At 42.8% G+C, this 16,100-nt stretch overlaps 1 protein-coding gene across 1 annotated transcript in view; it reads left to right on the top strand.

The window, feature by feature from the left end:
• PLXNB2 (plexin B2) overlaps nt 1-16,100 on the top strand; it is a 267,979-nt gene that overhangs the window by 81,742 nt on the left and 170,137 nt on the right. The window contains exon 3 of the mRNA XM_037387648.1: nt 597-784. The gene's annotated coding sequence lies outside the window, so the exon portion shown is untranslated. The remainder of the gene's footprint in view (nt 1-596; nt 785-16,100) is intronic.

Here is a 16,100-nt window from a genome sequence, read left to right as displayed (position 1 = left end):
AAGGGAAACTGCAAGGTGACATTGCTTTTGAAAATTGAGCCTTAATAAATGGCTTCATTTAGGCATCCATCCTTGAAAATGGATGGTGAACTATGTAAGGGTTGGGAGGAAAAGGGGAAAAAGGGAGATGCAAGAGAATGGTACTAGGTGAAAGTACAAGGTAATTTAAGACCTTGGTTAATGCCTCTATTTGAAATTAGCACTGGTTGATTTGGTCACCCAGCCACTGGCAGCTCAAAGTCAATTCTTACTATAAAGTGCTCTTGCCACAGATGGAGCTTGAGTAAGTTTGTTATGAGTCTACTATTATCTTCTAGAAAAGTGGTCCCTCCAAGGGAGAGTTAGGATGCTTTGTAAATAGCTTTCTAGTGTTTTGCGTGTCCGCAAGACCTTTTAAGTTGAGAGGGCACCTGTAGTAAAGAAAAACAGAGAACCATGCTTATTGGTAATGACAGCTGTAATTAGTTTCCCCTTTTATAAGGCTGTGTTGAATCTCCAGCAGTCAGGCAGTGTAAACATCCATCGCTGGGTCTCGAATGCAAAAAGTTGCATCAGTCCTGTGCTGAGGATGCTGAGAGCCTGTCCTGTTGTTCCAGGTGAGAAGAGCAAGGGGAACAGCCCAGGGCTCCATTCTGGGGCTTGCCTGGTACCCGCTGGAGCACAGCTGAACAAGACTAAACACTGACACTGCCTCATCTCCTCCTGAAGTCCCAGCAGAAGTTGGTTTCTCTCTCCCAAGCTGCAGTGTGCATGCAGACTTCTCATGTGAAATTTTTGTTTTCAGGTAAGCTCACTTTTACCTTTATATAATGCATTGGAGTTTTTTAAATGGGAAATTATATTCTATTTTTCTAGACAAATTTGTTGCTATTCATCAAGACTTTCAGATGTTGCTGGAGCATATAATAAATGTTTATTACTACTAATGGAGACAAAACTTCTAGGAGCCAATCTTTCAAGAGACATTAAAAATTAGCAAATAAAAAAAAAAAAACCCCGAACAGCTTGGCAGAGGTTTTGTATTCATAAACCTATTTATAGATGGTGTGGTGGGTAGAAGAGCAGGTTTGTGTCTCTGCCAGCAAGATGCTCCAGCCTACTGCTGTGCTAGTGCTTGCCCTAATTTTGCACTTACATTCTGAGTCTCCCAGGGGAATGCTGAGCAGATGTGTGATTGACCTGAATCTTGAAGGTGCACGTGTTTGACTGCGTCTCTGAGGATGATCGGAGAGATTCGATCAACTTCTTTATCAGGACCTGTTCACATTGATTAGCACACGTTGACTTGACAGGCTTCTCCGAAACCAGCTTGTAAAACCTCCTTCAAACTAAGAATTTTCTTTATCCTCAAGTGGCCAAAGAGTCCTGAAGCAAAGATTGACAGGGTGGCACAGACATGGCTCTGAGTCTGTTCTTTAGCTGCAAAGTGGTTTAAGACTGTTTTGGCAGCTTGCTTGGTGCTGGCGACGCTCCTGGAAGTGCTGCTGTTGGGAGCTGCCAGGTTCCAGCCTGGCGTGAGCCTGGAGGGGAAGGCAAGGCGTTTCGCTGGGATTATCTCAGCTATCGCTAATAATTGTCCATAGACTGTCCTTATTGGAAGATAGCACTTAGCCTTTCCAGCAAGAGAAATATGTCTCCAGCCCAACACCAAAGAGAAATTAAACAGTGGGAAAGGAAAATAAAATATACAGAGGCAAGTTAAGGAAACAAGTGTATTCTAGCGTTTAGCTAGTATCTGGCTGCATGCCAGTTGGGGAGCGTTTTTGTTTAGATGTTGGTTTTGGGGAGGTTTTTTTGGATGCCTCTGTGTGTTACATTTTACTTCCCCTTAAAAACTAATGGGAAAAGGAGGGGTCAAAATACATTTTTATGTGCATGTGAGCTGCAGAATGAATAAAAGTGAAGACAGCTGTTCTAAAACAAAACAGCACATTCTGCCTTCACACATTCATTTACGTATCTAAAATCAAGATTTTTTGAAATTAGGGAAAAGCATGAAAATAGCCACTATTTAAGCTTATTCACATATACTCATCAGGGAAAATGAGTATCACTAAGGAGCAAAGGTGGGTCCTATGGGGGATGTGAAAGTAAAGGTGGACTCATTGAAAGCAAGTAATAGCAGAGTAATTCTGCTGTGGAATTTTAAACCAGTTATGTGAGTAACACAGGATATGTTCTGAAAATAGCTAGAACCACTTTTTTTGTGGATATAGCTAACATGGTTTCAGAAAGCCTCTGCCCGTCCAGGATTAGCACTTCACACCTGAGGCAGCGTGAGTGCTTGCGTGTTTGACTGTACATTGTTGCCTCACTGAAAGTTGGCTTTTCTTGATCTGCCTCTCCCATGGTGAATCTTCCAAAAAATGCACAAAGGCGTGTCTGATAATACCCAGTACCTCAGCTTGTTTCTGTGTCTGCCTGGAAAGTCTGATGTTTAAGAGATGCCTGTTCTTAGATTTTGCAATGATTAAATGTTTTGATAAGTTGAATCAAGCTACATCAAACTTTTACTGAAATTAATGCAAGTTTCACGTAACTGGACTGATTAAAGTAATATATCAAGAAGCCTTCACTGATGTAGTTGTTTCTTGAGCTCTGTTCCTTTGAAAGGAAGATTAGCGTGCTTGTGCTTTTTAATAAAATGAGCCAAGTACTAAAAATCCACTGTCAGCAGTTTGGCTTGAACGCTGGAGTATGTGGCTCATTGATGCACAGAACTTGGAGGATATTAAATGTGGGTATTAATTTTGTTTGTTCCTCTATCACAAAGAAAGTAGAAATGCTCATACAAGAGAAGAAAATAGTTTATGGAATTTTCAGCATTACCTTTTGTAGTATGTATTTATGAACTTCGATGCATAGTAGATATGAAGTGTTTCCTGGTGTTAGACATGTGTAAGTAAGTATAAATCAGTGTTGGTTTTTTGGTTGTTTGAGGGGGTTTTTTGCATGTGTGTGTTGTTTTTTTTTTTTACAACCATTAAAACACCTACATGGTAGTGTTCAAAAAGAGAAACAAAAACTAAGATCTCCACTAAACTTTCTTTTCTTTCTAGGAGCTTTGCTCAAACTTCATTAATCTTCCAAGTTTTCCTTTTAAATGGGTGGCTAGTGTGGCATTTCTGCAAATTAATTTAACGTGAAGATTTTGTTTCTAAAGTTGTTCAAGTAAGCGTAGCTGCAAGTCTGATTCACTTGTGTGGCAATGAACTCTGCACATGTAAATCGCCCTTCTAATAAGTCCGTATTGTGCTAGAAGGTGTAATGGCTGCCATCAATCAGAGGGCTGGTAAAAGTTGTTCTCCCCCTCTCCCCCAGACTAAATGAGACAGCAATTAAATGCCCTTTTGTTGAGTGATAGCTGAGACAATGGAAATCAATGTCCAAAGCACAAACCAGAGTGGCAAGTCTTAAGTATAAACTAAGCCATGTGTCCCAAGGGATTGGCATGTTGATTTACTTACAGCTGAGAGGGTATATGAAAGGAATAACTGGGAATGTAGACAGCAGGAGAAGCAGTAATGCTCCTTGGAGTGCAGCCAGGAGGGAATACTTGCTGGGAAGACTTCTCAGTGAGGCTGTGCTGCCATGATCTTGCCTCTGTGCAACCCAGGCTCAGCCAGCAGTACAAATTTGATCCAGAACAGGCCCTTGCATAAGATCATGATCAGAAAATAAGATACCAAGTTTGTTTGTGGTATGTTTTTATGTTGGCTGCTCAAGAACAGGCAGTAGCTGATGTGGTGTGAAGCTTACTGATACAAACGTAGCCTTTTAGCTTTTTTGAAAGTGCTTCAGCGAGCAGGGTGAGTTTATACTTGACCAGTGCTGTTATTGCAGTGGTTTAGATCCCTGGAAGAGAGCTTGCTGCATTGTCAAGCTGCATTCTGAGAGCAACATCCCCCCCTCTACAAATGCTATCACTTTGTTCCTGAGTGCTTTACAAGTGCAAGACTTACTCTTGCATTTCTCCTAAATAAAACTGCACTGTAAAAGAGCCCAGTTTTCTCATCAATTTCATGTGGATTAAAACAATCCCTTGAGACCCTTAGTACTGGTTAAAAATTTTAACTAAAGGACATGCAGTCACTTAGGTAGCTGAATGTGTTTTGCCTGTCATCTTCACTCCAGACCTTCTCTGAAGCTCATTATGTCAATGGGACACTTCCTTTTGACTCCAGCTCACAATTCTGCCTTAGCTTTATTGCCTTGCTGAAAGGGCCTTAAGTTACTTGCATGCACAGGGCTGCATTGTCTCTAATCTGTGTGGGTTTTTTGTTTTTGTTGGGGGTGGTTTTTTCTGCTTTTGTGCAAAACTGTTAATGCATTGAGAACAACAAGCTATTGCATTTACTAATGTGTCATGCAGCTCATATGCCATTGACAGAAACTGGCTATACGATGCTTTGCAATAGCTCAGCGAAACTGAAAGTCTTCTGCAAGTTTAAGGCTCCAAAGAAATGTTACAGTAAGAAATCATTTTATTTTTGTGCCTGAAAACTAATGCGCACAGGTGACCAGAGTAATCTGAAGTAATACTAGCATTTGACTAAAAGAATATACATCTGTTTAGAGAGTTCTGTACTGAATTTGTGTTGTGGAGTGCTGTATCTGTCCCAGCTCTTTTCAGGGCCCAAACAAAGGAAAACAAAACTAGCGGCATTAAGAAGTCGACAGAAATCAGCAGGAGTTAGGAATGGACTCATACAAAACCTTGGTGCTCCTTGTCCTTATTGCTGTCTTTTCCTTGTGTCCCCGTCAAGGAGACACTCTTTTTTCAAACTCATGTTCTACTACACTCATATTTGGTCTTTGCTTTTAAAGTATTGACAGTTACTGTGAATGACACACTTCACAATCCCATTGTCTTCATATCAATTCAGGTGTTCACCTCTGATTTCAGCTCTGGTTCTAGCCTTGAATTGTACCTCACTTCTGCATCAGGTTCTTTATTAAGGTAAAGCAGAGACCTAAGGAACCAGCAGAGACCCTGCATGGGCATAGCAATACCGTGTTACCAGCCTGGGTATAATACTTTGAACCTTTCAATGAAGACCTTGGATTATTAAGGTGATCTTCACTATTACCAGTACTGGTACCTTTTCTTAAATATTAAAGCATTCTTAGCAATAAATATATAATAATAAATTCTACAAATGTGGCCAAGATGATCATAGGCATAGGAGTGCAAAAGTCATTTGTGCTGTTTTATATTTAGTTATTCTGTGCGTACCTTCAAATAATTATGGATTAGGGTTTTTTAAGTGTCTACTTCTATATTGCAAGCCTTCAGCAGTCCAATAAAGCAGAGCCATTGACTGCTACTTGATGTGTCCATTACCTCCTGCAAATGCTTTGGAATACAATGGGGTAGCATGCAGACTTCAGAGCTGTCATGACAGGTATTAAGAACGTGTCAAATCCCAGTGATGACTGATAACATATCTGTCATTTGTGATGGGATTATTAGGAAGAGGAAAGCCACTAGGAGAAAGATACTTTAGGGGGAAAAAAAGGAGGGGGAGGGAAAGATAGGAGGAGAGAGGATTTACTATTCTTCAGAGCTGCCTGGTTTAATTAAGCCTTGTCTAGTCCATAAACAAATCTATTAACTTTCTGAATGCATTGGCAGCTTACACACTTCAACGCTGTAGCAGTAATTCCATGGAGTTTAAGTTTCTCTTTGGTGGATAGTTGCACTACAGGTATTGTGGCTATGATGGGCTTGACCAGAACATGAAAACAGCTAGTACATTAGTACTATATTTTTTTCTTTTGTTTCCAAATTGAGACTTTTAACAGAATGCTGTGGAAGAAAGAATTCAGCAGGCACATGAGAGGTTTTCTGCATGGAAACTCTTTACAGAACTGAGGAAGAACAGCCTGCCAGTGCAGGAGAACAGCCTGCCAGTGCCGTTTGATTTGCATCTTTGGTTAGCAAAATGATGTGAAGCATTGCTTCTTTTTTTTTTTTTTTGAGTCTGGATGTATATCTTGTGTGAGTGTGGAAAGAAGGCTGAGCTTCATCTCACTTGTAAAACTAGGTTCTGCTGAATGGGTCCAGTGTGCCTAGTACACAAACTGATGCCTATCAGGCGTTTTAGGCTGAGCTGTAAACATGTCAAAGGTCTAAAACCAGTTAAATATTAAGACAAAAAAAGCATGTTATTCTGTTGCCTTCTGATAGTCAGTGCCAGGATAGAGCAGGTGGCCTGCATGCTTCTTGTCAGCATCTTTTTGGTGCAGGTATATCCCTGGAGTGGTTAACCAGCATAGCTATCACATATGGCCCCTACACACAGAGCTCAATTTGGGGGGTGGCATATTAGATGTCAGAAGAGGGGGAGACTTGAAGTTCAGTGGGCTGAGACAACTATTCCTAGCTGTCATATGCTCCCTTAAATCATTTTTCAGTGGGATTCAGCAGCCTTTGCACAGAGACTCTTAACACTGTTTAGATTTTCCCTCTGTCCTTTATGCCAATTTATCTGTTGGGTTTGTATGAAAAAGGACCTGGTCTTTATCACTGTCCATTCCAGAGGCACAGCTAAGGTGGGCTTATCAGCTCTCTCAGGGGCCCCAGTCCATCAGGGAAGCAAAGGTAGTGGAGGTCAACCCAGTGGCCAAGTGGGCACTTGGCTACCACTGAACTGTTGCTGAAGGGCAGCTGTCATATTCGATGAGTCCAGCCAGGGTGGCTGCTGGCTTAGATAATGCATCTGGTGGCCATCCACACTGGTTGATGGCTCAGAGAGGAGCAGCTGCTTTGAAGGTAAGCAGGAGGCCAAAGCACAGTCTTGGGTTTGGGGAGCAAAGATGGAGAGCAGAGAGAGAGAAGACCTGTGTGAAGACCAAGCTGTAGCTGTCGTGGCACGGAGTGAACAATGATTGATGTTTAAATGATCAGTGGTGCATGAGAACCACACAGTGGCCTAGCCAAAACCAAACACTGTTGGGTGGGTTTGGACCCCAATCCTCACAGTCACTGATGGCAAATTAGCTGCCCTAAGCTGCCCATGTCTGTCTTATGTCACACAGCACAGACAATCCAAGCCCACCCCACTCCTTCAAGGGGGCGAGCTCTCCTCTCGGGTGAGGTGACTGTGGCAGCCCTGCCATGGGGCGTGGAGCACCAGCAGGGCAGGCAGTCAGCCTCTCAGCCCCGAAGAAGGACATGCCAGAGCACATGACAATGGCTGCATGGGTGCTGAGGGTGCAAGCACAGGCTGCGGGCTGTGGAGTGAGCTACGGCAGGGATGGCGATGGCACCCACCATGTGTGTGTTCCCGGTAGGATACCTCATGTGTACCATAGGGTTAAGAGCATGCACTGGGGCTGTTGTAGTACACCTGTGGGCTCATACCCTTGCCTACCTCATGGAAACTCACTTGCCTGCCTGGGCCCTTGGAAAGACCTTTGTATTTTTCTATCTCTACATGCACCTTTAACCCGCTCCCAAAGGCTGGCTGGGCAAAGACCAAAGAGCAATGTGAAGTGAGAACGCCAGGTTTTAAATGTGATGTATTGCAGCTTCATTCATTTCCCAAGGTAGCTTTCTCAAAGGCCTCGTGGCAACCATCCCAAAACCACCAGTGATTTGGGTACCTCAACCCAAAGCTGGTTTAGCTTAAGAGTTGTTAAAGGAGCCTGATAATTTTTTTTTAATTAATTATTTTTTTCTTCCAGAAGCCAAACTCAGCATTTCTTCAGAGTAACTTGAACTGTGCACCCAGAAATCATTAATCATACTGTAAAATCTTGGCTTCAAGTTCCCCTTTTATGCATAGGAGATTACCATATGGGTTGTTAATGTCTGTGTCTTGCCAGCTGGCAGTACCTTGGTTCATACCAATAAATATGGTTTCATAAAGAAGAAGGGCTGTGGAAAATGGTGCTGTAGTGAAGAGCCTTCCTCCGCTGGTCACGGGTTTGTTTTGGCCCCGGATAGATGCAACGCAGATGTTCAAGTATATTGATAAAGGACAGCCTACGGTATGTGACTTTGCTCTTCAGTGGCTACTCCTTCAGGAGGAGAAAACAGTGCAAACAGGGACTGCTGGCAGCACTCACAGCCTACTTCATTTTTTTTCCAGTGTTCTCACAGTCTTTCATCAACACCCATATTTAATAAATTTACTGGTGAATGGGTTTTCTGTCCCAAGAAAGGACTACAGTGAAGTGTACATGAGCTTGGAGTACTTCTCTGAGGTGAAGCTGTTCCTTCCCTGTGCTCACTCTCCCTTCCCCAGTTCACTGGATTTTGTCAGTTTAAAAGAAGAAATAGGAACACTTATATGGGGATTATTGAGGAAGTTGACTTGAGACTTAGTTATTTCTTTTTTTCATTTTGCTGTACGTGAGGTGTCCTGAGATAACACAGAAAATCATGAGGTTGAGGGAGTAGCCTCTGAAGATCATTGAACTTTTAATAAAATTCCTTTTAGGATCCAAAATCAACAATGCCCTGCATGGTCTCAGTTCTGTTTTACATGTTCTCACACTTAGCTGCAGTCCAGTTTTTGATTATTTTTTATTTTTTTATTTAGTGGTAGGATTAGAAGCATCCTTTGAAAACCAAGCCAAACCACCACTACCATCCAATTTAAATACACAAGGATATCTTTAACCTGAAAAAGAAAATGCTTTGTAAGTCCAGCTTTAGAGTTCATCACGTATTTGAATGAAAACTGATTTCTATGTTTGTTTGGACAAAGTAAATTATTTACAAAAACTGAAGAAGTCAGCAGTGGTGGTGGTTACTCTTTGGGGGAGGGGAGCTGGAAGTCAAATGATTGCAAAATAACTTTTTGCTGATAACAAACAAAGCCCAATGGGAGCTTGCTCTTTTGAAAGTATGTAACTGCTGGCATGAGGATGTTTGTTAGAATGTTTTTAGTGCTGAAAAAGGAAAGCAACATTCATTGGAGTTTTGGTAATCCTGAACAAAAACACATGTTAAGCTCCAGTTGCTCTGCTCTGGACAGTAGCATTACACTATGTAGGAAAGGGTTTTCTCAGCTAACAGGTTCCTCCTCTAAGCCTTTTATCCTGTATTTAGATGAGAGGGAGTGAGAGAAAGAGATGTTTGGTCATAAGGAGAATAGTGTCTTACAGCAGTATCTCTAATAAGACTTCAGGGTGGTTGCAATTTGAAAGGTTGCAGCTAAGCTCAGGTAAAGCTAAAAAATCTGTACTCATTTTAATTGTGGTGTAAAGCATCAGTATTACCATATGAAAAGAATCAGTGACATCTTGACTTGCTTGGTGAATTAAGAATCTGTTCATGGTAATGACCGTTAACTCACTGACATGATGATAAAGAGATTACAGGGTTCAGCTTCCCACTTACAAATAATTGGTTGGTGCATGTGCTGTTCTGCTAGTCCCATCTCGATGTATAGAATCATGGAATCATTTAGGCTGGAAAAGACCTTTAAGATCATCCAGTCCAGCTGTTAACCCAGCACTGCCAAGTCCACCACTAAACCATGTCCCTAGTGCCATGCCTACATGTCTTAAATGCCTCCAGGGACTGTGACTAAACCAGTTCCCTGGGCAGCCTGTTCCAATGCTTGACAACCCTTTCAGGGAAGAAATGTTTCCTAATATCCAATCTAAACCTCCCTAGCACAACCCAAGGCCATTTCCTCTTGTCCCATCACTTGTTACTTGGGTGAAGAGACTGACACCTACCCTGGTACAGCCTCCTTTTAGGTAGTTGTAGAAAGTGGTAAGGCCTCCCCTGACTCTCCTTTTCTCCAGGCTACTTTGGAGTCTTCACCAGCTTTGTTCCCCTTCTCTGGACACGGTCCAGCACTTTAACATCTTCCTTGTAATGACAGGCCCAGAACTGCACACAGTATTCGAGGAGCAGCCTCACCAGTGCCCAGTACAGGGGGACAATGGCTTCCCTGGTCCTGCTGGCCACGCTGTTTCTGATACAAGCCAGGATGCTGTTGGCTGCCTTGGCCACCTGGACACACTGCCGGCTCATGTTCAGCTGGCTGTCAACCAGCACCTCCAGGACCTTTTCCACTAGGCCACCTTTCCCTTTTTCCAGCCACTCTGCCCCAAGCCTGTAGCGCTGCGTGGGGTTGCTGTGACCCAAGTGCAGGACCCGGCACTGAGCCTTGTTGAGCCTCCTACCATTGGCCTCAGCCCATCGGCCCAGCCTGCCCAGACCCCTCTGCAGAGCCTGCCTGCCCTCAAGCACATCAACACGCCCCGGCCCAGCTTGGTGTCATCTGCAAACTTCCTGAGGGTGCCCTCGGTCCCCTCATCCAGATCCTTGATAAAGGCATTAAACAGGGCTGGCCCCAACACTGAGCCCTGGGGAACGGCACTTGTGACCGGCCACCAGCCAGATGTAAGTCCATTCGCCACCACTCTCTGGGCTCGGCCAGCCAGCCAGTTTTTCACCCAGGGGAGGACATGCCTGTTCAAGCCATAACGGCCAGTTTCTCCAGGAGAATGCTGTGGGAAATGGTGTCAAAGACTTTACTAGAGTGCAGGTAGACAACATCCACTGCCTTTCCCTCATCCACTGAGTGGGTCACCTTGTCCTAGAAGGAGATGAGGTTCAGTAAGGAGGACCGCCTTTCGTGAACCCATGCTGACTGGGCCTCATCAGCTGGTTGTCCTGTACATGCCACGTGATGGCACTCAGGGTGATTGGCTCCATAAACTTCCCCAGCACTGAAGTCAGGCTGACAGGCCTGTTCTTCCCTGGATCCTCCTGCTGGCCCTTCTCGTAGATGGGCGTCACATTTGCTAACCGCTCCTGGGACCTCCCTGGTTAGCCATGACTGCTGATAAATGATTGAAAGTAGCCTGGGGAATGCATCCATGAGCTCCCTCAGTACCCTTGGGTGGGTCCCTTATGGCCCCATAGACTTGTGTGTGTCTAAGTGGTGTAGCAGGTCTTTAACCATTTCCCCGTGGATTAGGAGGGTTTCATTCTGCTCCTCATCCCTGTTCACCAGCTCAGGGGGCTGGGTACCCAGAGGACAGCTGGTCTTGCTATTAAAGACTGAGGCAAAGAAGGCATTAAGTACCTCAGCCTTTTCCTCATCCTTTGTCACTATGTTTCCCCCAACATACAGTAAAGGTTGAAGATTCTCCTTAGCCCTCCTTTTGTTGCTAATGTATTTATAGAAACACTTTTTATTGTTGCAGAACAGTCATAGAAAACATTTTTAATATTTTTAATGTGCTACCTGACAGCATGATCTCTATAGTATACAATTTTCTTTTTCTCTGACCTCTTACACGCCAGTTGTATTGGGAAAACATTAATTAAATGGGAACAATGTATTTATTGTGACTTGAAGTTTCTTTTATTGTGGTTGCTATTGTTCAGATTCCCAAACAGGAATGAAAGAGCCTGCTTAAAGATGCTCTCCAAGTGCTCTGTTTAAGGATGGCTCTTTGTTCGTAATTGCCAAAAAGTAGCAGCAAACTATAAAAGGAAAAATTCCCCTCTTTGCTATTCCAGTCCCTTGAGTCTCAAGTCAAAACTGCTTATATTAATTCACTTCTAGATTTCGCTTAGTTTAATTTTAGCCTCAGTCACGGGCCTCCAGTGTGTTTTGTTCTCCTTTAAATGGACTATGCATCCCTTGCATCCCTTTGTAACACCTTGAAAAGATAATTTTTGCAGTGATACAAAGGAAGGTGAGGCCTTGTGGAAATTAAGTTGGAGTGTTGTTATTATTATTACTAGTATTAGTATTATTTTACTTTTTCCCCATGGTATGCTACATTGACAAAGAATACCTCAGTGCCCTGAACAGAGACTAGTGTCTGTAGAAGTTATAGTGCTGGTAGTGGCCATCATCTAAGGATCATGAGGCAGATGGAACTGCTTAGAGACTGAGGATAAGATTTTGAGTTCAGAGTGCAGAAATTTGTGTCCCTCTGAAAAGGCTTGGAGCCCAGCTGCTTCTTACCTCCCTAATGATGTAATTTGGCTTGACAGAATTGATTCTGTCTTCTTGTAAGCCCTGCTTCTCTTATAGCGTATTACATGGTATGACACACAGCATCTTCAAATGGAATTCAAATAAATTCTCTTTTCTGTCCTAAAAACAAAAAACAGTTTTGTGTTAAGACAATATAGTTTCCAGAAAGTTTTATGCAGTCAAGCCCTACCCAGCAGAAATGTTACTGAAGTGCTCTATTAAATTCTTATCTATCCTGTTCCTACCTTCTTACTGTTCCTGCCTTTCTGTTACAGTGTTGTCTTCTGATGTGTCAAACTGATTATGTATCATGCAGAAAGCCAGTTTGCTTTTCTTAACTCTCCTGTCCAGCTGTAACCAATTCCTCTGTCACCCTTCTACATACTCTCCTGCTATTTTTGAGCATTGCCACAGCATTTATGTTACTCTTAGTCGTGAGTGAAATTCCCTCATTCCCTTTTCCTTAGAAACCTCTGGCTATGTGTGTTCATATGAAATGGAAATGTTGCCATAAGGTATGGGATGGATAGGACTGCGGCAAGAGAGATTTTGAGAAGACCACCTCAAGCCTGCTAGTCCATAAAGAACTTAAATTACAAGATTTACAAATGGTGTGCTAATTGATCTGAGGAGCTGGATGCTGCCTGCCGCTTCAAAAAGTTGGGGGACCTGTTGAGTTCCCACTAGCACCAGAGAAGGACCTGTACCCCGAAACACGGGGTGGGAGTAACTAAGCTGTTAGGGTAAGTGTAAATGTTGGGCAAGCTTTGCAGCTGCGCTGCTCTGGCTCCCCTGCAGCCAGTCTTCAGCTGAGCTTTAAACGAGACTGCTTGGAGTCGGGTACTCACCTGTGTTGCAGTTGTGTATCCTGATAGCAGCTCAGGTACAGTCTCAGTATTCAGTCTGTTACTCCAGACCTACAGGCTTTTAAGAATGTAACAGTATTGGCTATTTTCATGTGCCAGGGATCTTTAGCCCCATCCTTTTCTGCCAGAATATCTATGAAAAAATGGATATAGTTTTTAAATATAAGAATATAAACCTAATTCTTCTGTTGATGTCCCTGCTCATTGTTTATGTTCCTACTTCTTCCCGGTGACAAGCGTGCTGAATTTTGACTTTAGGCTTTGGAATATACACAGTTTGGGAGAAGACTAATTGAATTCTTTCTATGTATGGTATACGGAATGCGGCAGTACTAGCCTGCAAATTGTTTAAAAGGCATTATATTGTTTAAAATATATTTCTTACCCTGCAGTTATCCATAAGGTCTGCTCTAGAGTCAGCCATCTGTATAGTTACTTATATTACTGCATGTTTCATGTCTGGCACTCAAAAAATGATGTTTATTCTTTTCTTCCTGATGTGAAAGCCATTCTCAGTCAATAAGCTGTCAAGCTACCCTTTTGTCATCATCACTGCCTAGTTGCGTTCGTTTGCATCAAGTCTCCTAAATCTTACCAGTCTAATGTGTTAAATTCTTTGACAAGAATGTTCCAGCTTTGGAGCACTAAGAGCTTTGCTTGTTTTTCTTCATGAATGGAATGAAATGCTTCTTGGTGAAAATGCAAATGCAGCATAAACTGAAAAATTTAGGCTTCCTTCGTAATTGGTAGTGGAAAAATGGGCACTTTTGGACTGTTATCCACCACAGCCCTTGAGCTCTTCACCTTGGAAAAGATTAATTGCATTCTCCAAGTGCCTGATTTTCTTGGCTGATAAAGAGTTGGCTCACTGCGAAAGCTATTTCCACACTGTTGCTACAGAACTTTAGGAAAGATAGGCTTCAGCATTTCTGTTTCAGCAAGGACCTGTATCTCTTCTACTGTGTTGCCATTTAAAAATAAATTGAAAGGGTCCAAAAAGTATTTTGCTTGTGCCTCCAGTTCACATGGCAAAGTTGATCTGTGAGGTCCTCTCTCCAGCCCTCCCTTTCCCCCAAATCTGGTTTGTTTTTTTTTCTTGGGGGCAGGCTTGGCTACAAAAAACTGCTTTAAAGTTTAAAGATTCAGACTGAAGCAGAATCTAGTGAAGCACTTCAAAAATAGCCTGTTTGTATCTCTTCCCTTAGAAGTATTGCACAGTAGTGCTGGGAAAGCTTTACCAAATTCATACATTAAACAGATTATTCTTCTCTAACATTAGCTTTTTCTCTGCTATGCTTGGGGAGCTCAGTCTAGACTGACTTTTTGAGACTATGTTATATTTCACATTTTTGTACTTGTGATAAAGCAGAAAATAGGATGTGCTACTTAAGGTCAAAATTATTTTGATTTCTGCCTTCTGTGAGTTGTATTTAGGTCTGTGGGTGGCCTTCTGAAAAGTTGTTTGTCCTAGAGGTGCTCTCAAGCTTTGCACAGAAGGCAAGGATGGAAACTGTATAGGACAGTAACAATTTCTGTATCTGTAATATATTACAAAGGATTTTTCCCTCAATATCAGTGCAGTTGTCCACCTATGCTTAGTCTCACACAGCACTGCATACTTTTTTTTTTTATATGAAAGTACATGCTATTCTGCAGAATGCACTAGGGAGTGATGTGCAGAATGTGCTAGTGCGTTAGGCTAAACCCCCATGTCCTCTCCATGAACCTGAGCTGCTGTGGGACATCAGCATGGGCAGGCAGAGCTGGCTGGGCGGAATAGCTGAGCCATCCTCATCCCTTCAATGCCAGGTCTGCTGCCACCCAGAGTGATGTGAGCTGACCTGGATAACTCTTACCAACCACAGTGCTCAAGGAGAATTACAGTAAAAAGAGATACTTTGATGGAGCAAAGAAATGACCTCATGGAAAAGTAACGTGTAGGGCTTCTGTGTGGCTCCCACCCCAGCTGTACTGGGTCAGGGTGGCAACTGCCAAGGAGCAGTGGTAGTATGGTACCACTCCAGCTACTCCTTGAAGAAAGAGCTTGTCCAAAGCCCCAGTGACATCTGAGTTTCAGCTCACTAACCAGGTTGGTGCTTGTGGTTTAATTCCTGCTATCATTGTATGGGATTTTCTTCTAGCCACTAAGTGTCCAGTTTTTGTCTCCATCACGTTGATTCACTGGCCTTTATGACAAAGTCAGTCCCTTGTGCACTGTGTTTTCTTTTCAAAATGTATTTTCTTTTATTAGTTTGTGGATTTTCACAAAGTGAATTGATGTGCTTGGCTTTATATTGTTTATGATTGAACTTCATTAATTTTCTTTCGTAACTAAATACTCTTAGCCTTTTCAATTTTGTTTCATATGGAAGCTTTCCAGACCTGCATTGCATGTGTTTGGTTTTAATTAATTATGCATCAACTATATATATAAAAATAAATAAAGCTAATATCTTTATTTATTTATTAATATCTGGAATGCACTTTTCCGAAGTGATAGGCCTATAATACATTATTTAAAGGGCTCTGACTCATGATGGCAGGCAGATTTTTTTTGATAGAGGGGAGAGAGTAGCAGAAGAAGTGAACTTTGGTCTGTTGCTTTTCACTTCTGAAAGGAAACTGTTTCCTGGACCATCTGGAGATCCCTTCCTTCTCTCAGGCTCTTGCTGGATGCTGGATAAGGTGAGAAGTTTTGGCACCTCTGCATCCTGCAATGCAGCATCCCTGAAGGCAGGACGTTGTGGGGTGACAGCCACAGGGCTCTGCCCTGGAGGGGGGCGACAGGTCTGATGGGGTCTGTACCTGTACAGCTTTCCCCTTGAGAGTCTCATTTAGCAGCTGGCTGGAGTGAATGGAAAAGTCTTTCCAAAGGCTGTCACTAATTCACTCACAAATTTGTATTTTGCACTTAAGCAGAGCAAAAAGGGAGCTATGTACCTGTATTTGAGATCAGTCTGTCTTGCTTGTGGCCTTTTTATCAGACGGTGAAGCTTTTCCTATACTGGTGCTCCCAGCCAGCCAGCCAGCTTGTTTCTCTGGAGGTGCAGGGCAGTGTTTCTGAACTTGCTCAATGGTCCCGTTCTCTTGAAGTGCTGGTGTCCAGTGGTCTTCCTTCCTCAAGCTTGGCAAATAGCCCTGCCATCAGGATCAGTGTGAGGAGTCCTTCAAAGCTATAAAAATGCCTAATTTGTTGGAAGGGAGACTTCTGACCACCAGATGTTGTTTCACCTTTCCTGCCTCTTTACCCAATGAGCTTTGTATGGCTTCT

Source organism: Falco rusticolus, chromosome 5 (assembly GCF_015220075.1).
Source record: "Falco rusticolus isolate bFalRus1 chromosome 5, bFalRus1.pri, whole genome shotgun sequence".
Taxonomy (NCBI): domain Eukaryota; kingdom Metazoa; phylum Chordata; class Aves; order Falconiformes; family Falconidae; genus Falco; species Falco rusticolus.
The sequence above is the reverse complement of the archived record's forward strand: the minus strand, read 5'-3'. Positions and strand labels throughout refer to the sequence as shown.